Genomic DNA, 26120 nt, shown 5'->3' with positions numbered 1-26120 from the left:
CAAACTGGAAGCAGAAGACCATTTAATTAGTCTTCACTTACAACGATCTGATGAGTTTGGTTAGCTTTAAAACAAAAAGGTTCAGTTGCCAACGAAGGATGCTAATTTTATACATTACATGTGGAGAAGGTCCAGAAATAACCTTCTTACAACATGTTACTTGGAAGCCAAGCATTTCAAGTCCACTAAATTAAAAGGTATAAGCATTCATGGTCAAATTTAGAAAACTACGAAAATCTCATGAGCCTTTTTTGAAAGCTTATTTTGGAGCTGTGCTCTCCACTTGGCTTTTACTTAAGTCCAAATACGTAGGTTAAAAATTGTATTGTATCCAATTTGCATAAGCTTACTAAAGTTGCCCTGTCCTTCTTAGCTGTTAATGGTGATAATACTTTCCTTGGGGTTATCATTTATTGCTGCTCACTCATTCCATGGCATGTTATATTCAAAAGTATTATGAGAACATACAGAATGGTGCTCCCTAGGGACCACTTTCCACTTGACTAAGATAACCTTCACACTCTAAATCCTATACATAAAGGCCCCTAATAGGCTGACTAATTTAAGGATATAACTTAGTGAGACAAGATGGAATATGATATGAACACAGAAACACAGAAGCATATACATACTCTTAAAAGAAGAAAGAAATCGTATCAGCAAAGGAAGTTATGATACAAAAAAGAAAATCAATACTGAATAAAAATGATGATTTTATTCAGTTCTAAGCATTTATCTAAGTGCAATACATATGTTTTCTTATTTATTCCTCACAAAACCCCCAATAAGCTGGGTTGTATTATCCCCATTTTATAGATGAGCAAAGTAAAGTCCAAAGAGAGTAAGTAACTTGACCAGTGGCACATAACAGGCAAGAATTCTGAAATCTGAACTGTGCCGCATAAAATGACATCAGCATGGATAGAGCACAGGTGGCAAGAATAGGAAGACATCAGATAAGGTGAGGTGAAAAGGCAAAGAATTACTGGGAAGCTTCTCACTCTGGTTAAATATTTGCTAAATTTAAATGATATAGGAAAATTTTCATTCTTACATAAGATGACATGCAAATTCATGATTAGTCCCATATTTTTATTAAATATGCATAGTAAAATTTCAAGGCTAACTTCTAAAAGAATAGGATTAGAGTGTATAACTCCCAAACCAAGGCAGGATGAAACATTTAATAAGAAACAAACAAAATAAAAAGCAAATGCTAAATCATCTTTTCTTTAAAGGAAGGAAAGGACAAATAAGCATTAAAAAAGCACAGAAAAGAACGTGGTAGATCCAAATTCAAACACATTAGTAATTACAATAAATGTATTTGGATAAAATTCCGAAGTTAAAAGAAAAAGATTTTCACTTTGGTATTTAAAAATTCAGTATAAACTGCTTACAAAGTAACACTCAAAATACAAGAATATGGAAAGGCTGAATATAAAGAGATGGAGAACACACTCAGAATACTAGCAAAGGGTATAATTATAATAATAACAAACAAAATAGATGCTATGACAAAAAAATATCATTCTTAAGGATAAAGAGAATGTATTAGTTTTCTATTGCTGTATAACAAATTGCCACAAACTCAGACTTAAAAAAACACCAACTTATTATCTCATAGTTTCCATGGATCGGAAGTCTGGCACAGCATGGCTAGGCTCTGTGTTTAGGGTCTCATAAAGTTGATATCAAAGTATTAGCAAGTTGCATCTCCATCTAGAGTCTTGACTAAGGAGAGCTAGCTGCAGGCATCTTTTGATTATTGGCAGAACTTATTTCCTTGTTATTGAGATTTCTGTTGTTTTGCTGGCTGTTAACCTGGGACCATTTTCAGCTCTTACAGGCCATTTTCAGGTTCTTGCCCTGGGCTCCCTCCCATCTCAGCGACAGAGAACTTCTCTCGCATCAAATCTCTGATGCTTTAAATCTCTCTGGCTTCTGCGTCTGCTCCCAGCTACAGAAACTTTTTTGAAAAAGCTGTGTGATTAAATTAGGTGCACCCAGATCATCTCTCATCTCCCTTTCTTAAGGTCAGATGTGCCATAACATAATCATGGGGTAATAGCCATCAAATTCTCAGTCCTGGAATTGTGTAGGGTGTGTAGCAAGGAGGCAGGAAATCTTGGGGACATATTAGCATTCTGCCTACCAAAAAAGCCATTATATGAGGGCTATGCCAGGGAAGGGGGCCTACTCTTGGGCTAAAGTTTGTTTTCCAGCAGGATAACAAAATCTAAATGTCTGTGGATCACTAAATATCTCAAAGTAATAATCAATATTTGGTAGAAATCTGGAAGAAAATTACATATCCATGATATAGTGGGATATTTCAATATGCCTGCCCCAAAGGGCCAAAAAATTAATATAACTGGACTATTTAAAAAGGACAACTAAAAAATTTGTGATTCTGGACTTTGCAGAATATTGCAATCAAAGAAAACACATTCTTTTTAAGCAAACATAGAGCCACTACATGATAGCAATAAATTTAAACATAAGATAAAACATGAAAATTTCTAGAAAAATGTAACTTTCTCAACTTTCTCAAGAAAAACGTAACTTACTCAACTTTCTCAAGAAGAAGTCTGTATAAGCCAATAATCCCTAAAGAAATCAATCAGTAGTTAAAATATTTCTACAAGAAAATGCCAGTCCCAGATGGTTTTTTAAGTGAGTCTACAAACTTTCAAAAACAGTAATTCCAAATTTCCCCAAAACTTTCCAAAATATAGGGGAAACACAGATATTTTCCAATTCAATTTATGAGTCTAATAAAGATTTAATATCAAATCTAGACAAAGGAGAATATAAGATAAGTCATTTTTATACGTGAACATAGATAAAAACTTCTAAAACAGCATATGGCCAAAATGATTCAAGAAGCATATGAAAAGATAATACATCATGATCAGGTTGAATTTATCATATTTATATAAGGACCATATAATAGTAGAAAAATGTATAAATATAAATTACACCATCAAAAGATTTTTAAAAATGTATTTATGTGATCTTTTTGATATATGCAAAATAGACATTTGATAAATTTCAGCATTCAATAATTATTTTTTTTTAAGATTTTATTTATTTATTCGACAGAGACAGAGACAGCCAGCGAGAGAGGGAACACAAGCAGGGGGAGTGGGAGAGGAAGAAGCAGGCTCATAGCGGAGGAGCCTGATGTGGGGCTCGATCCCACAACGCCGGGATCACGCCCTGAGCCGAAGGCAGACGCTTAACCACTGTGCCACCCAGGCGCCCCTCAGCATTCAATAATTATTAAACATTCCTTTAGCAAAATAGGAATACAATTGTACTTTAGCCTGATAAATGCCATCACTGAAAAGGTTAAGCAAATATTCTCTTAATAGTGAGAATATTCCTCTAAAATGAGGAACAACATAAAAATGTCCACTACCCACCAACTTCATTCAAGCCTGAATTTGAATTCCTAGCCAGTGTAATAAAACAAACAAACAAAAGCATTTGAAGATATAAGGGCCACAGACAAAGAAACAAAGTTATCATTTTTGAAAAGGATGTGACTTCAATATAGAAAAATTTCCAAAAATTATGGATAAATTAGCAGAAGTAAGAGAGCTTAACAAAACATATGGATTTAGGATCTTTTTAGAAATAATAAAATCAAACCCCTATCTAGCACTCCTTACAGTACATTCCCTAAAGATTAAACCTTGATAATTTAATGGAATAGAAAAATTTGATATTTTTTTCACTATACCATTTTTGTAGAAAGAATATTATGAACCTATATCAGGATTTCCCTTTTTCCTTCTGCAAACCTGTTCCCATAAAAATACTCTACAAAAAAAGGCTTTCATTGGCAACACCTTTGGGGCATTATCTCTGAAATTCAGACTATGTGAAAGACAAAATATAACATTTTGAAGTAATTATGGAGAAGTTATTTCTAACCTCAATGTACAAAGTCTTTCTTAAATAAAACACAAAAACATTGACTATGTGAGAAATGATTGACAAATTAAATTACCATAAAAATAAGATCACTATAAAGATTATGATAAGACAAGTCACAAAGTGAAAGAAGATAATTGCAATAAAATTAACAAAGAGTTAACTTCCAGAATATATAAACATTAACAAATCAGTAAGAAAACAAACAACCCAAGCAATTAAAAAAAAATGGATAAAAGGTATAATCAGAACCCTCTCAAGTAACACATAAACTTGTGAAAATATGGTGTCTTAGGTCAGGTAACCCAAGGAAACGGACTCTGAGATTGAGATTTATGTGCAGGAGAATTATTGGGAAATCCTCTCATAAAATGAAATATAATGAAAAGAGATCTTTGCAATATATAAATCTATATTATATTTGTCATATAATATAATATATATGTGTGTCATATATTGGTACGTCTATACAATATGTATATTACGTATACATTATATGTATGCTTAAGAAAACACCAGAAGGAGGCCCATGACAACATTTGCAATGTTTGTGCTAGGTGATGGTACTGGGGACTTTCTTTTAATATATTTACTCTCCTATATTTTCTAAAGTTCCTGCAATGAATATAACTTTCATAATGAGGCAGAAGAAAAATAGATGGTAACTGAAAAAACTCACTGAGGGAGCAGTGGGAACAGTCTCTAGAATTCCTCCTAAGAATAGGACATAACTGGGAATAGGGATAAAAAGATGGGGACTGGGAGGCCAATTACACCAAGTCCAACTAGCCAAGGAAAAATCTGCCTGAAGTAGTCCCTCTTTCCTCAGACTTCTTACATCATACCTGCGCTCCCGTGTGGTAGTTTCCCAAATATAAGCTCTTCATGTCCACACTGTGTGGATCGAAAATTTCCATGGAATTGTTTGCTCTTTGAAAGCAAAGTTTGAATGTGTAGAGTTCTAGCCTTGGAATTATTAAAAGTAGAAAGAGCAAGTTGAGGAATTTTAGAAACACAGAGAAGATAGTTTCTGTAACTGAGTGTATACTGAAGCTCACAGGATTTAGAACATTCACATGGGAGAACTTCTAGAAGATGAAAAATTATTGAACATTAGAGCAGACTATTATTTGTATTTGGTGGGGAAAGAAGAATAAAGAACAAACTATCAAAGAGTTTACAGGATCTCATTTCCAAAATATCCTTTCAACATCAAATAAGTAACCAAATATTTTGAAGGCATGGATGGAAGCTAAGTTTAGAGGATAAGACATGTCTGGTGATCTAAAGTCCTGAGATGGTTTTTGCTTGTTTATAGAGTAAAAGAAATAAGAAATAACTTTATATATTAGTATGAGGTGATCTTCAAGTTGTACTCGAAGTAAAAAAAGCAAAGAGGATAAAAATGTATATATTAAGCTACTGTTTATCTAAAGAGGGGCAAATACATACATAAATATGGGTAACATATACCTGGGAGATTTTATTCATTTATTTAATGAACTTACATTTAACTTACATTAAACTTGCATTTAATAAACAAGCCACTGAAAGGTTAAACTATAACTTGATTTTTTAAAAATATATAATAACCTATGAGGAAGTAATTTTAAAAAACACATTCCATATGGTTTACAGAAAAGGGAAGGCAGGAGGACAGAGATATATGCTAGACTTTATTGAATTTTCCTTATTTGTAGTTTTGGCTTTGGCACCATGTAAATATTTTACACAATTATAAAATAAAAATAGGTTTTTTAAAGTATTTTTATTAAAAAAATGAAACAAATAGACCTAATGTATATCCAGTTGGTGGCATAGCAGCAAAGAGAGAAACAATTCCAAGTGATATACTCAAACACAGTAATTTGACAGCTCTAATAGGATATAGTCTATGTACAAAAAGAATTAAAAACAATTATTTTTGGTAATCATATTATTGTTGGTAGTGTAAGTATTGTTATTCTGATCCTGCTGTGAATATACTGTGGGATAAAGCAATTGAATAGTTATGAGATTGTCCAATTCCATCATTTCTGGCATTGTTGAGACCCAGGATTCTTAAATCAGATCCATATTTAAGATTGAAGAGTTTAAGTAAAAATTCTGTAGTCCTGAATTTGAATTGGAACCATTTCTGTGAAGTAATGATATGCATATCTCTCCCAGTCCACCGAGAAGATCTAGAAACATTTCCCAACCCAGTAACAATGACCAGTCCTAGTGTCCAGATTGTGGTATCCAAACACCATTTCCCACTAAAGGAGTCTGGGCACCTTAGGAAGTCACTGATTCTGGCTCTGAGGCAGAATGTGTGCAAAATGAGCCTGGAATGTCTTGTAGCAGATAACAAAGAAGTGATCGAAGATTACTGGCAACAGCTCAAAAGTCTCCTCATCAGGAAAAATCTTCAAAATATATCAAAATATATAAAACTTCAAATGTAGAAAACATTTCAAAACTGTTTACATCCATTTTACAATTATACTTAAAAAAATAACCATTGGCTATGCTAGAAAATTATTTTGAAAACTGATAGATAAGAGGGAAAAATCAAATATTTTATCCTGCCTTTCCTATATGACCTGTACCACTGAGTAATCACTAATAGATCGGGGGAAATGTTTCTCTTTATCAAATTATTACAGCTCATACATGAGGAATCACAATATTTTTCAAGGACTCAACTACTGAATCTTGATATTGGTCAATAATGACTGTTGACATGACATAAACAGAAATAACCAGACACCGCACACCTCCTACTAGAAGAAGAAATACTGCCAATGAGACTGTTCTAGCAAAGAAATCAAGCCCGAACTGGAGTAAGTCTCTAATGTACAAAATGTACATATAAACTATATACTAACATGCACAAAATGCAGAGGACATAAGAACATGTTCAAGGACACCACAGGGATGCAATCTGCAAAATCCAGACTGTGGGGAATCTCTACATGACAGATAATCATGCAAGGAATAAATGGAAAGAAAACGGCAATGTATGGATCATATTCGGATTCTGCTTCAAACAAATACACTTTAAAAAATCATGAGACAATTGGAAATGTTAACAACTAACTGGATATTTGAAGACATTGAGAAACCACTGTGATATTTTTAAGAGAGATAATGATTATGATTATGTTTTTAAAAATGCAACCTAATTCTCTAGGAGGGCACATAGATGGGAGCCGAAGAACAAAAGGATTTATGGAAAGTGCAAAGGAGAGATATGCTAAGGAAGCTCTTTTTTTTTTAAGTTTGCAAGAGGATATCTATAGAATAACAACAGATGTCCTAGAAAGCATGCAAAGCCTCTTTCTCTCTGAAGATTCTAGAGCTATTCATAAACTGTTCAACTATTTTATGTCATCAGCAGAGTTCCTCCAGTGAATTACAGCCTTCTATCCACTTTGGGACCATCCATTACAAGATGCAACTAGCAGCCAAGATACAGTTGGCTCATTTCACTAAGTGTTTTCATAAACAGATTTATAATGAGAGAGAAATGCATTTTTATCGATAGTAAGCAGGGCTGCAGAGAACTCCCCCCAATTATTAGGGAGCTACTATTAATACAGGAGCAATTTACAGAGCCTTCGTCCTACCAGATAGTAAAACAGCCTCCAGCCCTGCTAGCTTTTTAAAATCTACTAAACAATGTGAAGCCACAGTTTCATTTTTTTCTTTCTGGCTGGAGATGGTGGAAATGTTCATCACCCAGTGTGAAGTAATATGTGAAACAGGTGTTTTATTCCCTAGCAGGTAAAATGGGTTTGATTCCTGTGAGATGTAGACATTTCAAGGCTACCAGCAAGAGGTCCAGATGGTGTGTATTTTCATATCTAATATTATATAAAAGATTTCAAATGTATCCTGACTCTTAACAAAACCATAAATTTACAGCTTATTGCCATGCTGAACAGCTCTGGTAGCTACTAATTAGTATTACTGTTTTCGCTTTGCTCTTCCAGGGATCACTAGCATATCTGAGCCTTTCATTTTTAGCTTCCGGTGAAAAGACAAAGAATTCCAGGGTAGGAGCCCATCTCACTTCAGGGCCAGCTGCATGTAGAACAGTAGAACCGTAGGGGATACACAAATGTTTCCGGAGCCACTGGAGAAATGAGGGTCAACCCTCTAAGGAAAAGCACTTCCAACTTTGAGGGCAGAGGTCTGTGCCTAGTTGTTCCCAATTTGGTCATGGAACGATTTCAGAAATAGTGTTGAACGTATTTTAAGAATAATGACACCAAATCGCAAGTATTACTGCAAGTTTATTATGAGCCAGGCAGTTTGCAGATTATGCTACATACACTCTCATTTGATATTCTTAATGGCCCTTGGAGACAGCAGTCAGAGCTCTGTGTTACGCAGGAGGCAACTGAGGCTCAGACAACTTCAGCCACTTACTCGAGGTCTCACTAGTAGCTGAGCCCTCACTCTGCATACGAACAGAATGCTCTCTGGCGGTCCAGAAGGCCCAGGGTCTGTGGTGCACATAAGGAGCCTGGTGGTGAGAGTTCCATGGGATGTAGACGACACTGTGATGGAGAAGGGAAGTCAAGTCAGCCAAGTCGTGGGGCAGAGTTGTTTCCACTCTAGAAAGCAATGGTCTGGGTGGAGATGAAGGGTAATGAGGCAGCCCCTGGCTCCTAACAGCCACGGGCGACGTTTAACCTTCCATGCTCTGGCCTCCCACTCTGATGTGCTAATCAGTGTATCACTCTCAGCTCTGGAAAGGAACACTTTGCTTCCTTCTTAATATTTAATATGCTATACAGAGTGGGGAGAAAGAAAATATAGGAGCTAATAGGGGAAACTGTACGAGCTCGCATTGTTCATTTTATGAACAAGCTCTTGCTTTCTGTGGAGAAGAGTCGGTAAGGCTGATTTCTTCCATCCCGATGCCCCAAGGTTTAAGCTGCGTTGATACCAGCCAATATAAATAGCCCAATCCTGCTTCCTCCTCAAGAGCGTGAAGAGGACAAAGTGATGTAGAAAGAATTCAGGCTGATATTCAGCCACTTGGCTTGGCCATAAAACTGCTCCTGTGAGTTTTAGTCCGTCCCTTCACCTCAGTGGGGCTCAGCGTTCTCATCTCCTAAAGCTTGCATGAACTATGCATGTAACTGAAAAATCAATAGCTTAATGCACATGCTGGTAGCTCCAAAGAGAGGGTTCATCAGAATAATAATAACATGATTGTTTGGGGGGACATGATTGATTGGATAGAAACCCTTGAAAAGAGAGATTTTAGAATCCTTCTTGTGAAAATAAAAGCATGGGTACAATTTGCCATAATCTTACCTGCAAGGCAGACTCTACAATGGAAAGTTAACATAAGAGAACCCTAAAGAAATCTGACCATATTTCTGGGCAAGTTTTGTGGAATGAAGTGCTCTGTTTTCACTTCATGCCATTTAAGCGTTCGAGGTAACAGACACATTGGCATCTTAAATTTAGAGAAGAGCCAAGGGGCCATCACATAAATAACTAAAGCCCTTAATTTTTAACCTCTACAGTAACTCTCGCAGACAAATATAGCTTGGCTTTTACTTATCTTTTCAGTCTGGTCATTTTTTTCACAAGTGAGAAAGATCTTGACCAACAAGGGTCTAAATAGATTTTCCACATCCACGCTCCACCGAATGCCGAATGAATCCCCCGTCTTCCCACTTCTGTTTGGATGCACAGAAGTCACGGTGAAAGGCAGGGGTAAAGGTGAGTGGCCCTCCGCGAGGAACAAGTGACCTCCCCGAGTCTAATCCCAGTGTGTGACTCCAGATTCCGCTTCCATTTCTCAGTGATTCTGAGTTTTGTGCCATATCTTCTCCCCCTTTATTTCTGCAATATTTGCACTTCGTGTTCTTATTCTCTTAATGCCTGAGCAATTTGAAACTCTCATATATAGGCAATTCCCAGATCTCGTTCCTAAAGCATTGTGAGTCCCTTTCAGCTTTTCAGAGGCACGTGTGCTGGGAAGGAACGGAGCCCTCCCTGTCAATCCAATTTGTGATAAGGATTTCCCCAGGTGCACCCATTCCGTGGTCCCGGTGTTGCTTTGTGCCTGGTTGGCATCCTTTTGGGGAGCATTTGTATTGCTTTTTCATCTCAGAAAAGATACTCTAGTCACAAACCAGTCATCTGCCTGTTAAGCTGTATTTAGAACAAATCACTCTGAAGCAAAACAATGACAACGACAACAAAAGAGCTACACTTCTTTTTTTCTAGACTTTTAACAAAATGTTTGATGTTGTGGAGATTTCCAAACAATTAATGTGAAATTGGGGACTGTTGTTCGCATGATTTATTTACCACATAGAGAGAGCTCAGCTGGAGTGCTGCTGTGGCGGACGGTCCCAATGAAATTTTCGCGGAGAGTTGGAAAATCAGTGAACTCTTTCCTCCAGAGCTGTACATTTTCGAAGGACAAAAGTAACCAGGAATCACAGGGCTTAAAATCCACCAGGTACAGGGGAGTCCACCTCACGCCACCAAAGGGGACACACTGCTTTGAGCACTTGATTCCGTATTCACGGCTGGTGGGTTATTTCAAACAGGGATCTCTTGCGGGTTGACAAATATACTAGGGTTTTGCATTGTCCTTCATGTAGTAGATCGGGGGCCTATCCTTGTGCACGCGTGTGCGTGTCTACGGAACAAGGCCAAGAGAGGAGGTTGGACAGCAAGCACATTTTACGGAAGTGAAAGACCCAAACCTGGAAAACCCCAAACTCTCATAAGCTTGACTAATCCCAAAGGAAATACTCAAGAAGAATCCAACCGATTTCTCTCGAGCACTTTTTCAAAATCTCAGTACAGACCACGTGAGGTGGGCCAGATTTCCATTCCACAGCGCAGGGCAAAAAGAGGCCAGGAATACAAAAGAGCAACGGTACCACCCAAAATAGTAAAAATGAAATAGAGAATGTGTGAAGTTAGATGCTTGATTTATGTGTGGAAAACCAGCACCGAGAATATTGTTATGGGCCTGGCTCCTGGAGGCAAGATTTGTTAGCAAAAACTGTCTCTAAATATTTATGCTCAGCGAAATAATTGCTAAATAATTCCAGTTCTCAGCTGGAAATCTAGGATCAGGACTAGCCGACATTGGTAGATCTGTGAGATGGTATATTGGTATTTTATCCAGCAATACTCTTGCTCAGTGATACTTTTAACTTTCAGCATATAATTAATATCCTTTTACAAAAGGCTTTTCACGGCCCCACATAGGAAGTCTTCCTTTGGAAATATTTCCCTAAAATAAACAAAGCACTTAAAGCAGTCCATTCAATAGCATTTGTTTTCGGGTTATTAAAGACATACAGAGTTTTGGCTTTCACACTGTGTGCCTCCGTGGACTCTTTGATTTGCTGAGCCTTGTTTTTGGAGCAGTGCATTGAAAGTGGGGATAGCAGTGGCCTCTTTCTTCGTCTACCTTCCTGAGAATCGGCATATGTTTCTAACATTCTTTGGATGGCCCTGACTGGTGCTTAGTGAACCCAAGCTTAAAAGCAGGACTCCAGTCTGCAGGGACTCTAGAAGAAAATATTTTGTACGAGCCAAGAGATAAAGAGGAAGCTTCATCTCTTACTTCAACTGCCAGAGAAACACAGAGAGATTCTCACTTTTTTCTCATATCGGAACAGGGGACTTTTGTGGGGTTTTGGCCCAAAATAGAAATAGTCTACATTTAAAAGGCATCCGTTGAAATGAAATCCTGTACTTAGATGTCTTTTTTTTCCCCGTCTTGGACACCATAAACCTGTTTTTAAAAAATCATATAAAGGAGACGTAGAGTCTAACGTGGTCTCTGCCCTAAGCAAGTTCTGTGATAGGTTACTTCCCCTCTTCCTTTCTTTGAGCTCATTTCCTCATCTGTGCATGACAGACCGGATGTGACATCTGGTGAGCCTTTCCAGTTAGCTCTAGCCTTCGATAATTCATCTCTGACTTAAAAACCATGCTGCAAAAACAAAAAGAATAACAGAGGGGAAAAACCGATGAAAGAAACCATCTCCTTTGGAGACTGGGAGGGGTTGATGTAAATGTTTTATTTTTATGGTGTATAGGAGAGACTTTGACCTTGGCCCTTGATTTAACTATGCCTCCCTTGAGAAGCCCTGTCATGAAACGTTGGTAAAGAGCAAGGGCCCCAGAGTCTCCCTGCTGACTTCCTAACCCATGGCACCTGCTTGCCATCTGGGCAAGTTACTCAACTTCTCTGTGCCTCAGTTTCCTCATCTGTATAAATGGAGATAATAAATAATAAAGTCAGCCTCAAAACGCCACTTGAGGATTAAACAAAGTCACATGATAGAGCACAGGGCTTGGGACAGAATAAAAACTCAGTGTTATCTGTTGTTACTGTTTCTTGACTCTAGCATTCTGAGCTACAGGAAAACAATGTATCGATGTTAACCAAAAGGTATTTTGAGGAAAGGGTAGAGAGAGAAATTATGTAGCTAGAGCAAATAAATGTATATGGTTTCCTATCCTGTTTTTTTTTAAGAGACTAGGAAATAGGTTTTTCTCTCCGTACCAGACAAGAGATACAGAGATGAAGCTTTGCAATCTAAAACAGATCTATTTTGTCTACTAATGCAGAAATAACATCATGTGCATTTCGAAGGCTCTGGATCTGTTTAAATCAATTAAGATAAAGTTAATGTATTTTAATATCTGAGCTCTTTCCTTATCAAGGTAGCTCTGCAATGTTTTCTTCTCAGAGTCCAAGGTGATGAAAAATGACTCATTTATTCTATTACATCTTATAACGGTGGCTTCAAGAATTTTTTTGTTTTATTTTGTTTTAGTTGTGAGTTTACAAGAAGACTTTACGTGCCTCTAAACTGCTGTCGGTTTTCCTACCACAATACTCAAGGGCATTTGTCTCCTTCAGGCTGCTATTGTTTCCAATGTGGAGATAAACGTGCACTTGATAAAACTATTTTAATGATGTTAATGTTAATACTTTGGTAGAATACTTTATCTGCTAGTAATAGCTTTAAAGAGTTTGTTGAGATTTTGTCATCTCATACATTTTAATAGAATATTAGGTTTGTAATTAGCAAGAAAAATACAGTAGCTCCACCTTCACTTCCTTCACAGTCACGTAATGATTACCAGTGGAATGTTTGCTGTTTTGTACCCTTTGTAGGCCAATCAATATTTTGGTGAATGGAGAAGTCTGAAGCCCAGAATTGTAGTGTAAACAACTGAGAAACATTAAAAGTATGCTAAATATTATAGCCAGTTGATTATGTAAATTTAAACAGTGTGGGGGAAAGGAATTGCTTATTAAATTAGTCTGTTTTTAGTTCACTGTGGCATTGTTTATTATACACCATAGCCGGATATTTCATGAATAGACTACTTTAACAACCTGGAGGTTTTGGGAATGCCAGCCGACTCATGAAATGGTGTATGGGCTTAGAGGCCGTGATGGAGATAATTTATCTTATGACCATTTCTGTTATACATCGTACAGACCAGGCCTTCTGTGGGGTGGCTCTGATGGATAGTTCATTTCACTCCGAGCACCTGTTACATCAATCTGAAAATTGGTTGATTCTTAGCTGCAGCCTGATAGTGGTCTTCACAGAATCAGCAGCGGAAGGTTTTCTGCCAAGAATTAAATGAACCCATCCCACCCGCAGTAGACTGGATTTGCCAGCTGGGGGGTATCTACAAGTTTATGACTCAAGAGAATACAGAGAGAAATCTCAATCAAAGTGACAGAGTGACCTGGGAAACATCTTTCACTGATGGGTTAGAAACTCAATTGCAATCTTAGAAGGAGAGACCTGATCTCTCAAGCAGGATACAGTTTGAGAACTGTTAATAGAAAAAGAATAACCAAAGAATAATAAATTGGCATTTCTGTTGTTTAGAAGTCAAAAAGGATGACCCACATCAGACTGTTGTCTTTCACAATAAATCCTCATTTTGAAGACTTCTCAGTCTACCAAGTCTGATGCTACTAGACCTGCGTGTTCTATTTCTCAATTCCTCAGATTTCCCAGTAACTCTGATTTGCATTTGGCATTCACTCCTCTGCTTCTTCTCTACTTAGAGGTCATTCCATCCACCAACCTGGCCCCGTTAGCTGTCTATAAGAACAGAAATTCATCTATTCTTCCAAAGTTCTAGCTCCATGTAGCTCCTGTCCACATGAGCACTTTCCCTTGCACCTTCTCTCCCTTGGCATAATTCCTTCCCGTCTGCCCCTAGTCTCATAGATAAAAGGGCCTTCTCTTGTTCCAACTCTGCTCCTGTATATTTCCATCTATTTTCTCCTGCACAGCCACTGAGGCTCTTGAAAAAGGCCTTCCCAGTCCCTACTCTTGTTTCCTCAGTGCTTGCTTATACCCGAAGGCCATACATTCTGATTCTGGTGCCTGTCATTTCATGGAAACTGTAACTTTGAAAATTGCCAGTGACACTTTCATGAACAAATCCAGGGCCTTCTCTCAGCTCAACTCTCCATCTTTCTGTATCATGTGAGTCTAGGCCCACTTTTCAATCTGGAAATTCCTTCCTTGGCATTCGATCTCTGATTGTAATCTCTGATTGCTGCTTTTATGTTTCCTTTGCATTTCAAAAGTACTTTGTATGTATATATGCTGTTTGTATATCATCCAGAACTTTAATGGGCTGAGTATGTGGTAGTTGCCATTTTCCAGATGAAGAGGTGGAGGCTGAGGGAGCTCAATGACTTGCTCAGAGTCACATGCCTCACTACTGGTGGAGTCAGGATTTGATAGCAGGCCTAACTCCAAAGCCCTGTCCTGTACAGTCTTTAGCTAACACATTCAGAGAACTCTGAAATGTTTTCTTCTCAGAGCTCAAGGTGATGAAAAATAGACTTATGTATTCTTTTGCGTCTTCTAACTGTGGCTTCCAGAAATTTTTCGACTAGTGAGATTGTGGAGCCACGAGCAATATCACTGGGACTCTTCCACCTTCCAAGCCAGACACTTCATCAACAAATCTACCTGCATCTGGACCCACATTTTCTGCTTTTCCTCCAGGTACAGTAGAAGAGCAGTGCCTTTCATGTATGCTCTGGGTCCCTCTTAGGTTGCTTTCTTAAGGTCTTACCTCCTCTGTCCCAGTTCTGTCATCATTTCCCCCACTGTTGCGTCAGCGTGATAAACGTGCGAGTCTGCTCTGCTCCCTCCCATTCTACAAGCGGTCCTCTCCTGTGACCAGGTCCCGTTGCAGCTTCTGCCCCATTTCTGAAGAGATTCTCAAGAGTCAACTGCCTCCATTACTTCACTTCTCATTTATGTTTCAACCTATTTTGTTCCGGCTTATGTCCCTACTACTCAACTGAAACTACTCTTGACTGGGTTTCCAAAGACCTCCCGGGGATGGCTTCAGTGCGACCCTCCGGTCCTCATCCTACTCTCCTGCTCAGCCATTTTCCAGCTCCTTAATCCACTGCCATACCGCCACACAGTCCTGGTTTTCCTTCTACCTCCCTGGCTGCTCCGTCTCAGTCCCTCCGCTGGCTCCTCTCCTTCTATGCCACTGTGAAATGCTGGAAAGTCCCAGGGCTTAGTCTGTGGCCCTTTTTTATTTCCTCTCTACTTCCATTCATCATGGATGATTTCATCCAACATTGTAGATTTAAATACCACTGATTTGTGGTAATTTCAAATTGATACCTCTGACCTTAATTTTTCATCAGGATCCAGGTTTATCTATCCAACTAGCCATTGTTCAACATTCTGATTCAGATCTTTTTTTTTTTTTTAAGATATATTTATTTATTTGCAAGGAGGAAGAGGGAGAGGGAGACACAGTCTTAGGCAGACTCCACACTGAGCACAGGGCTCGACGCTGGGCCCAATCTCACCACCCTGAGATCACCACCTAAGCTGAAACCAAGAGTCAGTCCCTTAACCGACTGTGCCACCCAGGTACCCCCCCCCAATCAGATCCTCACTGACATTTTAAGCTTACCATACCCAAATGAGAAATCATGTTCACTTACCCCAAACTGGCCCCTCAGTAATCTTCCCAGTCTCCGTAGATTGTATTCTCACCCCCTCAGCTCCTCCGTGCAGAAATCCAGGGGTCCTCTTTGGCTCTTCCCTCTTCCTCATACCCAACATCTAATCCATGAACAGTCCACTCATTTCAAATAATATTTTGCTTCCATCCTAATTTCCAGTTGCATGCCACAGTTTTAGCCCCACTTACTTTAATATTTACCTTTGAACAGACATCTCACCTTCTACCCTTGCCCCATCCAGTCTGTTCTTCACGTGGAAGCCTGTATGTTAAATCATAATCTAAACATGCCATTTCCTTTAAATCCTTTAAAGTGATTTCCCATGCATCTTAGCATAAAACCCTACTCCTTCTCACGGTTTCCTTCCCTCCTCTGTCCCGTGCCCCTTACTTCCTCTCTCACAGTCCTCCAGCCATATTCACTTCTTTTCTATTCCTTGTGCACATCCCCTTCTTTCATGCCTCAGAGCCTTTGCACATGCTGATTCCTCTGCTTTGACAGCTTTTCACAGAGTTGAATTCTTTAAGTTTTAGTTAAAATGCACTCTTGTCAGAGATGTCTATCTCGATCACCTTATAAAGAGTGGCCATCCCACTCTCCAAATGGTCTCTAGCACATCCTCCTGTTTATTTCCTGCAGAGTTGTTATCACAGTCTAAAAATGTCTTCTTTGTTCAATTATTTATTGTTTGTTCTCTGTCTCCACCCTCTAGAATGGCACCGTCTGAGAGAACTTTCTGTGATATTGAAAATATTCTCCTCTGCTATCCCTTATCGCAACAGTTAGCCACATGTGGCCATTGGTCACTTGAAATTTGACTAGTGGGACTGAGGAATTGAATTTTTAATTTTAATTAATTTAAATTGAAATGTAAATAGCCACACGTGGCTACTGGCTACAGAAAGCTCTCAGATGTATGTTCCATGAAAGCAGGGATCCTACTTTCATTTGTTCATTGCTACACCCCCAATGTTGACAAAAGTACCTGTAACACACGTGATGCTCAGTGATATCTGGTTAATGATAAATGAGTGAATGAGTGATTCCTGGTGGGGCTGAAATTCTGGGAGAAAAAAGAATGGTTCCTAATTGTGGCATGCTTTGCAGGTAATATAACCCTCCTTCCAGAGATGCGTTTGGACTATATATGCCTTTCCTGAGTTCTTTAATTAGGATTCCAAGAGAAGAACCCAATATTGTAAATTAAATTTTTGACCATGTTGAAAACATGCTTGATTCTTTTGTTGTGTTTTGTTAACCAGTGATACAATTATGCTATCTATGGAGTTATCATACGTAATTAATGAATTAATCAATTTACTTAATTCACAGGCAGAAAGATATTCTGTTTTCTAGTGTTGTCTACTAATTATGCAGTAAATCAAGGCTTTGAAGAGTTTCAACAACCATTCATTTTTTATGAATTAATCTTTCTTTGGCTTTCTTCTCTAGGGGTGAGCAAATAATGCAAACATAGACCCAAGGATACATGAAGTCTGAATGCTAAGAGCAGGCTGAGATGTAGCTGAATATAAAAAATATATGGAATTAATTTTCAAGTGTTGTACTAATGTCACTGGGCACAGACAGGGTCAGTCTGTGCCAAGAGCAGGCAGGACCCGGCAGTGCAAAGACAGATAAGTAGTAAGGCCTTGCTTTCTTAGAGAAAGATGCTAAATTAAACATATAATCAGTTTTAAAAAAACACACACATGAAGAAGAATATACAAGCAATAAATAAAATAAGAAACAGAATTCATGGCTAAAGTACATCTTTGCCAATTTTGATGTTAATATCTACCTATGAATAATACCACTATTCTGCTGCTATGCTACCATTTTTTGAGAGCCTACTGCGTGCCAGAAACTATACTAAATGTTTCACATACCTGGTTTTATTTAATAATCAGATCAATTCTATATGATGGATATTAATTTCTCCATTTTGCAAGGGATAAAACAAGCTCAGTGTAGACCCGTAGTTTGTGAATGGTGGAGCTGCAATCTGTCCCCAAATAAATCTGATTAAAAAGCTTGAGCTTTTAAAAAGAAAAAAATTCACAATCTGGTATTCTCTATGGCATTCAAATACAGACACATGGGAGTTTCTAGGTGTGTGGAACATGATCCAGTTTTGATTATAACATTTTTAAAAAGTTGTCCCTGTTTTTCTGATCCAATTGTCAGTTAACATTCATGGTCTAAAACAAAACAAAAGTAGGTCGTATAAATTAATAAGGCAAGTTAAGTGTGAGGCAATATGAAGTGGTGAGACCTGCAGCAAAATGAAAAAATGTATGCCCATCTGGTGGCCTCAAAGTTCATTTTAAGCTGTTGTTATAGACTGAATTGTGTCTCCCAGAGAAGGTATTTTGAGGTACTGACTCCTAGTACCTCAGGATGTGACTTTGGTCAGATAGAGGGACACTGCGCATGTAATTAGTTAAGATGAGGTCACGAGGGGCAGGGAAGTATGGTGGTGAATATGGTTGGTGTCCTTAGAAGAGAAGAGCCCCAGATAGGGAGGTAGGGAGAATGCCACATGAACACGGAGATGGCAGTTATGCATTGATAAGCCAAGAAATACCAAATAATGCTGGCGAACCACCAGAAGCTTGAAAGAGGGAAGGATAGAGTCCCTGCAAGTTTCACAGGGAGGGTGACCAGGCTGACACCTTGATTTTGAACTTCTAGCCTCCAGAACTGTGGGAAAACAAATGCTTGTTATCTCATGTCAGCCCATCTGTGGCGCTTTGTCACAACAGCCCTAGGAAACGTGTACAGATGCGCGGAAAGGACCATCCATTGTCTAGATGAACATATCAAATATAGTTGATTTGAACCAACTTCAGCCCTTGACACAATGATCTACAGGGCAAATATAGCCATTGGTGATGAATAAATAACAGCAAATGAACGCATAGCTCTGAATTTCTCTGATCTTATATAACAAAGTACAGAGCATTTAGCATGTGAGATATACTGCACTGAGTGCCTTGTAAGTTTTAACTCATTTATTCCTCATAATAATCCTCTTCATTAGGAATCAATACGACCATCTCCATTTTCTACAGGGGGATATTTAGACACATAGCGGTTAAGTGACACCCATGATCACACAGTCAGTAAGTGGCAGAGCTGGGATCGAACCTAAGTAGTCTGGTGCTGGAGTCCATGCCCTTGACCAAGGTACCTGAAGACGGACATCATTCATCGCCAACACTCTACCTCCACCCTTAGTTTTAGTGACTGTACGTGAATGTTACACTCTCCCTACTCCATCCAGTCTGTCACAGAGGCTCTGATTGCCATACTCCCTTCAGGGATACTCAGGATCTTTTGATTTGCTTCCTTGATATGGAGAGGGAGTAGCATTAGTTCAACTGGTCCCTTTCTGTAATAGCCCTGACTTACTCAAAGATTGAAGGAAGGCATTCTGATGGTTGCTAGCAACACCTATTCCAACCATATATTAAAAACCTGGGGGATTAACTCTCTGAAGAGCTCACTGGATCTACCACGAAGCAGAGTGGAGCCAAACTCCCTCTAAGTTTTTTGTTATCCCAACACACAATTACCTTGATACATGTGGACAGGCCTTTTGGAAGGGCTACGTGGAAAGTCTGCAGTGAACACTAAGAGTGTAACACATGCTCGTCTCTTCTGGGGGATCTGCCTTTCTTCCATGCTTGGGGCCCTATAACTGACTCACGTCTGGGATCTGGTGAGGGGCTACAGGTCTCTAGGGGAAGGTCTCAAGTTGGGGGGTCTAGTCACCAGACCTAGGGTGGTTTTGATTGTTTATTAAATAAATCAAGACAGACTGAAGGGTGGTTGCTTATTAATTTTAATCCTTATAATCCCACATTTCATTAAGTACATCTGAGGTTATCTGTAAGTCAGAGTAGCCTCAAAAATTCTGACTGCTTCACCAGCCTTGATGCCTACATGCAGTTGGCACCTGGTCTCCCATGCTCACTGAAGTTAGGGGTTTCTACTGTAGTCCTTTTCATGAGTGTTGCCATCCTAGAGAGCAGAGCCAAGAGAGTTCCTTCTGTGATTTTGTGCTCATGGCCTTGCTGAATGAGACAACCTTCTGGGCCCTCTAGGAAGGCCTAAGTGGGGAGTGAGTGGGCAGAAAGTACCTAGTAAAAACAAACCAGCACTTCAGCCTCTCTGTCTTCAAATTCATTCCCCTACATTTGCAGTTCTGAAACTCGAACATGCATCAGACTCTCCTGGAGGGCTTGTTAAAGCAGATGGCTGTGTTCCACCCCTAGAGTTCCTGAAGTCTGAGAGTCTGCATTTCTAACAAGTTTCCAAATGATGCTGATGGTCCAGGAACCACACTTTGAGAACCATTGTTCTAAATTAAGTCATAGGCGTTCTAGTCATTCAATATAATTCACCAAGGAAAGTATTCAATCTAGGTTTGCATTTTCCAACCTAGAGAGTTTTTAGAACCACAGCCAGCTGTCTGAGCTAACACACTGAAGGCAAACATTCTGAAGGCACAATCATACCAAAGAATTCAGACGAACCCATATTTTTTGATCAAGTACCTTCCAAATTCATCCCCATGAAGAAAGCTCAGCCTACTTTGGTGCATATTAGCAAGTTGTGCCACTCCTTTCTTTGCTCTGCCTCCGGATTTCTCACCGCAGTCCAGGCTGAGATCAGACTCTGAACACTGGCCTGTAACAATTGCAGGGGTGGGCCTGGGGGACAGTTGGGGCAGCTATTATTAGTCTCCTCTTTGCCTCCTCTCAGCAACAGAGGCAGTACGGGAGCATCTCATGGGAATTTTTCAAAGGCTGTTGGTGAATTCAGGGTATTGCAAGCACTCTGAATTCTCTCCAGGTGTCACCATTCCTATTGTGGGGAGTCAGGCCACTACTTAACCTTCACATAAAAGCTTTATGTGGCTGTGAATTCAACTGTCATAATCCAGCAACCTTGTGAATCTTACTCTGGGCTTTGTTTTCTTGGCGGTCTTAGCCCCTTACTTAAAAGAGGCAAGAGATTCTTTCAACTCAGGACAGTCTCTGAATTTCATCTGGAGCCTTGAGGCAAGAATGCATGTATTTCAATTTACCATCCTCTTACTTTAAAGACAGTCAATGATAATTTCACTCCAGTCCCACCATTCCTAGTGCCTTTTAAGTCGTTCTGTGAATTGAAACACATACCCTAGATTTTCATTCCCAATGGGCATAAAATGCTGAGTATTCAGAGGCAACACCTTACTTATTTTGTCATATTGTGTCTCAGTGTCTTTTGCCAAATTATCAGTTCCAAATATTACACATTTTCCTGATGGTGTTGGCTGTTTCCTACTCCATATTTCAATTTTTGTATCAGGGTGCTTTCGTTGCAAACAAAAGATCCCGAGTAAAAAGAATGTATGGTCTAACTACATGGGTATTAGATAGCCCTTAGAACAGAGCAAAATCTCAAATTCAAGCTTTGAAAAGTACTAGAACCAGAAGAGCTCTGGAGAAGTAGGTAGCAAAAATTAACAGGCGATCTCTTGAGGGGAACATGGCCAAAATGAATGAGCCACAACTAGTTTTGGTCTTTGAGGAGTTGTCTTTGAGAAATTCAATATTCACATTCCAGGACGAAGGATACTAATGTCTCCTTAACCATGTGCCCACTCATTTGCCAGGAGCTGTCATGGCACCTTGATTAACAGTCTCACCAATTGTGTTCAATTAGGGAGGAGGCAGGGTTAGGGATGTTTATTCCCAGAAGAAAGAGGAAAAGACGCTGAGCAAGTCGCAGTGTTCAGCGTCCACCCCAGTCACTGGGCATATTAAACACCTCCCGGCTATGTGAATGTGTAAGTTGTGACAGTTTTACATATATCCAGGATCTTTATTTTACCCACATTTTTGGCTTTGAGAGAGCCTACTTTCTGCACTTTGTTCTTTTTCTGGCTACTGCGAGTGCAAAATCATATGTACCTTCTTAATAAATCACAGCATATTTTCGGGACAGCAAAATGAAGACGGACACAAGTGGGTTTTAATATCCAAGAGTGTAATAGTGTAAATCTCCCTTTAAACTTAAACCATATGGGTTTACAGAGCTGTTGAAAATAAGCCTGAAAGGCATTAATAGCCTTGACTAAATAGAAACAGACATCAAGCTAAGCACACAAACAGTCGGAAAACCAATGGGATGACAGAGATGTACAATAAATACAATCAAAAAGACTCAATCAAATGTAGAATGCAGCACATCAAAGGTAAAACCTTTACCTATTATTAATTATGACAGTAATTTCTATCTCATAACATTTCACATAGCAACTGTAACCAAGAACATCTGCATTTTAAACTGAAGGTGCCTCATATGCTAAAGGGAGGCAGGATATAAGCACATCTTCCAGGAGCTAAGAAAAATGGTTGTGTGACATCCAAGCTTTCGTACATACCACCTCTTGCCTTAATATGATGGAGAAAAATAACATCTTCTGTACAATGGTACACAATTCCAGATAGAGTCTGGACAAGAAGAGAAGGTGATGAAAGGGTCCTAAGTTTCTTTAGTTACATATTCTATGTGTTATATTTCAATAAATGCCATTAAAAAATAATACCTTCTTTTCATAAGTACCATTCAAACAAAGTATAAATAATCATAAACACCTTTCAGCTAGAAATAAACAAAGACAGTCACAAAAGGCCAAGAATTCTTTGATAAGCAGGATTTTTCTTTCATGTCTGTTCAATTAAACTTCTGCTTCCCAGAATTCCCTCGTGTCCATTTACACCAATCTGCAGAATCCTTGTACTTGCTTCTCAAGTCCTTAGCCCCATGTTGTAGGCTTGTGGTCTCCATGTTCACTGGCCAAGGCCTTGTTCTTGATCTTTTACAAGTAAATATTAGGTTAGTCATATAAGAGCTCCTGGTGGTTAAGCTAATTTTTCCTGAAAAATCCATTAGTTAGTGCTTAGCTTGGGTATCTGGGTCATGACCAATTTCCTATAACAACTATTAATAAAATGCATCCTTTTTTTTTAGGGTGCACTGTGGGCCGAACATGTACTAACCATTTTATGCACATCACCTCTAGCTTTCCTTACTCTAGTTCTATCTGGTAGTCCTGGCAGTGGACATCTTTTGTTTTGATAATTCTCTGTATGAGTCCCACCTTCCCAAGGTATAAACAGCTGTCTGCTCCCCAGGGCTCCTCAGCAGCTGGGGTAGGGTTATGTCATAAATTCAACCTAACCGATATAGCCATGCAAAAATGCATTCAGCGGCACCTGGGTGACTCAGTCAGTTAAGCGCCTGACTCTTGATCTTAGCTCAGGTCTTGATCTCAGTTGTGAGTTCAAGCCCCATGTTGGGCTCCATGCTTGGGTAGAGCCTACTTTAAAAAAAACAAAAAAAACACTGCATTCAGAATTGAGTGATCTGAGATGACAGACTCTGCATTGGGGGGGGGGGGGAGGCAGCATTCATTTCGCTGGTGTGGCGGAAGCAGAAATGGGTGGCAGTGGTGAATTCAAGAGAGTCCCTGTCAACTTGGGCTCCGGAGGCGTCTATAGTGGTGGCGTTCTTATTCATCCAGTTCTTCCTCTTGGCTTTGGGCGCTGTTCATTGTTCCTAAAACTTAAGAATTAAGCCTATTACTTCATCACTCCTACTGATTCTATGAGCTACCTAATATCCTTTAAAATATTCAATTTCACCTTAAAATAGCCAAAGTAGATTCTGTTACTTGCAACTAAGACCCCTGAGCAATATAATACTGTTAGTACTATACTCCTTTTAAGCTTGAAATAAATTGAGGCACATGAAAGTTAAGTAATTTGTCTTAATCCTACACAAAGAATAAGTGTTGGAGGTAGAATTGGAATTGGTGGCTTTTTTAAAAAAAATATTTTATTTATTTATTTGACAGACAGAGAGAGAGCACAAGTAGGCAGAGCGGAAGGCAGAGGGAGAGGGAGAAGCAGACCCTCGGCAGAGCAGGGAGCCTGATGCGGACTCCATCCCAGGACCCTGGGATCGTGACCTGAGCCGAAGGCAGACGCTTAACCGATTGAGCCACCCAGGTGGCCTGAAATTGGGGGATTTTTAATATTTCCTACCTTTAACTCTTTAACATTTTGAATTGTTACCAATCATATAGTCCTTGGGATATAGTTGTGTCTGATCCTGTTCAATGACAAGTTTTTAGACCATGACAACATGGTAAGCCATAAGAGGAGGAAAGAGATCCTAAAAAAGAAAATATCTTCATGGTCTCGAGAGTTACACTGCAGAAGCCAGGAAGAAAGGGAAGCTCCTAAGTAGTCTGGGCTAGAAGAAGGAGAATGGATGTGCAAAATAAAGGGTTACAGATTACGCTCTTTTTCATAGAGATTTCCATTTGATGCACGTTCATTCTGGTCATGTCTTTTGCAAAGCATAGTCTGAAAATCAGGGAATACCATTATAGGTGACAGCAGTACTCCTCAAGCTCTCATATCTTCATGAAAGAACTGCAGGTCTATGTCTTCAGGTATTCGGCTCAGATAAATTAAAGTTGTCAGAGCGTGCGCTGTCTAAATTGCTTATAATTTGCTAACGATATTGTCCCGCTCCACCACCACCGCCATTGTGCCTTGTGTCCATGTTTCGAGAACACAGCCCTATTTTTCTGTGTCATGAGGGACTCTTCCAGCTTGCATCATTACCGAAGGCTTCTGAATCTCTTCTTGCTTATCTTTCCCACATATTGTTTGGAGTTGGAGTTATATAATTCCCTAGAAATGCTTTGTTCAGTGTCATTTGACTTTGAATTTGGCTTCTTCTCAAGGATCAGTGAAATGAGTTTTGAGACGTCCATGTTCTGTGAATAGGCAAACATTCTTGGTTTCTAAAAATTAGCAACTTTTGTTTGTGCTCTCAGCGAATCGCTTTGTGTCAAGAACCTTTTATTGCTTTTCCTTGTTCCTTTATTAATTAGATATTTAAATGGGTCTTTTAAAACTAAAGTTCCCATTATTATATTTAAATCATGCTTTCATTATTATTATGTATGAATTATCCATCATTTTTAAACTTCAATTACTTTTTTTCAATGGAGATTGTGCACTGCAGAAAGTGCCTGAAAAGAATATGGTCCAAATTGGTAGAGATGAGTTTTTCTCTTTCTTAAGGCCTCTCTAAGGACCATAGGTTCAGAAACTTAAACAAAAAATTCCCAAACTGATGACGGTCAAGCTATGGTAACAATTGGAATATACTCAGGACAAGAGAACTTACTCCACATCTTCTAGTGAAGGGAAGTTTATAATTAGAAAGACGCTGTAAGAACAAAAAGGAAAGAGGAGATGATGAGAAGCCCAGATATTAACAACAGCAGAAAGTTGCTCTCATCCCTAAGGCTGGAAGGACAGATGCGAGAGGTGGTGTCACCGGAGCCCACGTGCCCGGGCTTCCCTCTAGAGAGTGGACCAGAGAGGACACACAGACCCTGCTGGAGACACAGCTCAAAGCAGGAAAATGGGGAGAAATACACTGGGTTTTCCCCTGCTTCCACATCCACTTCCTGTCAGGACCTCGCACGGATGGGCTCGACCTGAAAGCCAGTTGGCAAAGGAACCTGGGAAATCTACATCTCAGTCCACTGAGGCACATAGCCTAGTGAGGGATGGGTGGGAAATCCTCCGAACAGCAAACAGCAACCTGAGGAAAAGTCTAGAACTAGAACAGGATTATGTCTGAAATCGCTTCCCCTTATTCTTTTGCCTGTAGGTTATTGAATGGAGCTTTCTGGAGGCAACTGTTCTGTGAGGGTTCTCACTGTATAAAAAGCTGTTCTGATAATACATACAAAACATTCTCTTATGTCATCAGATTATAGTTATTTTTTAAATATTAGTTTATTTGCCTTGCCTTATGATGAGCTATTTATTTTTCTTTCTTCTATATATAGAACCCAAGATAGTATCAGTGCTAATGAAGTCTTATAATAACAATTATTATTAGCATGCTCTTATTCCATAAACTGGCAAGTTTCCGGTATGCCTTCAACTCCATTCCCATTATTATAATCATGTAATGTCTAGCAATAACATCACATTAAAATTTCAAAGAATTTTTTTCTGTTCCCTGACAAAATAAAATCTTTACTTGTTTTACAGATTGA

The sequence above is a fragment of the Ursus americanus genome, chromosome 20 (genome assembly GCF_024610735.1).
Source record: "Ursus americanus isolate L20-20 chromosome 20, mUrsAme1.1.p, whole genome shotgun sequence".
Classification (NCBI taxonomy): Eukaryota; Metazoa; Chordata; class Mammalia; order Carnivora; family Ursidae; genus Ursus; species Ursus americanus.
This window is presented reverse-complemented; position numbering follows the sequence as displayed.